Below are 1,921 nucleotides of genomic sequence, written 5' to 3'. Positions count from 1 at the left end.
GCTGCACACATGCCGTGAGGAGAGTGTCGTGTCTGTCTTGGAAAAGAAAGAACCTGGGGGCTGAGAGCCCGCCAGGAGCCAGCCTGCCTGAACTCATGCCCGCTCTGCCCCCGCCTGGCTGGGAGCGTGGGGAAGGCGCCTGCCTCTGTGCCTGCGCTCCCCGCAGCCGGGGTAACACAGCACCCACCCCAGGACCGAGGCGAGGCCGGATGCCGAGCATACTGCCGACGGCAGGGTCAGACACTCGGTAAATATTTGTTAGCATTGGAAACTGGCACACGTGATAGGGCATCCACAGAGATAAGCGGGCAGGGTCGCCACCTAACGCCCTGGGAGGGGGCTGGGGGGTGGGTCAGGGAAGGTGAAGCCCGAGATGGGAGGCTCAACCTGGGCGTGGAAAGGGCGCCCAGGAGGGAGCCCAGCAAGGCGAAGGCCTGGAGGGCACACACAGCTTTGGGCGGGCACTGTGCAGTCTGCATCCTGTGTGGGCTCAGGGCTGTGCCACCGGAGAGGAACGGCGGTGCAAACCAGCTACAGTGGGCACTGCTCCGGAGGGGCAGCCCCGCCCAGGGGCGCGGGCACACACTGTTCCCAGCACAGCGTCTCAGAATCCACAGCTGGTCCTCTCCGCCCGGGCTGCGCTCCCGGTCTCCCCGCACCTGCTTGCCGACCATTTGCTGGTTGATAGGCTCCCTTCCCAATACTGGCTCCTAATACTGGCCACCTCCAGCCGCAGACACAGCGGCTCTTTCCGAGCCTTTCCTGGGACAGGCCAGGCGTGCAGACAGACATCACAGGCCTCCAGGGCACCAGGAGATAGAGAATCCTGGCAGGAAGCAGTAAAACCACGCCGAGCCGGGGGCGGGGGTCAGGGGTCAGGGCAGGCTTCCCAGGGCGGAAGCTAGCTGGCCAATCCCTGGTGTTGCAGCGGCGGTAGGATAACAACAGACTAATGATGGTGATGATGACCATCTATGCCAGGTCTCTCTCCAGTGAAAGGAACAGGGTCCTGAGAGCAGTGCTGGTTCCAGGCCCCGGCACCTCGTAGGGCAGACAGTAAGGAGCATAAACAGTGAATAGACACATGAACACTGGACGGGGCATGGCAAAGGGCGGGGAGAGTTTCCGTGGGCACAGAGGGTCTGTAATGAAACTGACAAGTCCAGCGATGCAGTCACCTCAGGGTGGTCTGACCATACATGCCTACCTGGGCAGGTCCTGGCGGTGGTCACGCCCCGACACATGGCTTCTTTAGTGGAAGGTTTGCTTTGCCTGAAGCAAGCCCTGCCCACTGCTCCCGTGCACCCAGTGAGCACACCTGTGACAGACCCTCAGAGGAGCCACATCGTCTCGTTAACCATCCTGCCTTCCTCCCGCCCCCTCCATGCCATCGTCCTCATGTTCCCGCCTTCATTCCAAATGCATCAGAGAAGCTGCCAGCTGCCCCTGTGCAGAGCATCTGAGCTCCTCCCAGCATTGCAGGCAGTTTGACTCCAACAAACAAAAATTCTCTTGGGGTTTGGACGTTCTTACATGGACACGCCCAGTGACCAAAGATGGACGAACCTGAGCGGAGGATGAATAACTTGGCCCAAATGCACACGAGCCCCACTGGGGGAATACGCCACCCACCCGCACACCAAGAACCGGCCAACCTGCCTCCGGGAGCACAGGTCCCCCCCAACCCCCCCCCCCCCCCCCCGCCCCCAGGGGGGGTGGGCTCTTGCCTCCCCCCCCCGAAGGGGGGGCAATGGGGGAAACTTGATTGGTAGAGACCCCCCGCGGGAGAATGGCCAAAGGGGCTCCGCCCTGGGGTTTTTTTTTAAAAAAGGCTTATTTAAAAAATGCAAGGGGGGCGGGTGAACGCCTGGTCTTCCGGGCTAAACCCTCCACCACGGACGCCTTAGAAACCCCCCCCACC

At 61.8% G+C, this 1,921-nt stretch overlaps 1 protein-coding gene across 1 annotated transcript in view; it reads right to left on the bottom strand.

Moving 5' to 3' along the window:
- SCNN1B (sodium channel epithelial 1 beta subunit) overlaps positions 1–1,921 on the bottom strand; it is an 18,757-nt gene that overhangs the window by 9,611 nt on the left and 7,225 nt on the right. The gene's annotated exons all lie outside the window — the stretch shown is intronic.

This window comes from Myotis lucifugus, unplaced genomic scaffold, assembly GCF_000147115.1.
Source record: "Myotis lucifugus unplaced genomic scaffold, Myoluc2.0 scaffold_22, whole genome shotgun sequence".
Classification (NCBI taxonomy): domain Eukaryota; kingdom Metazoa; phylum Chordata; class Mammalia; order Chiroptera; family Vespertilionidae; genus Myotis; species Myotis lucifugus.
Note: the sequence above shows the minus strand (reverse complement) of the source record. Positions and strands in the feature narration are given on the sequence as shown.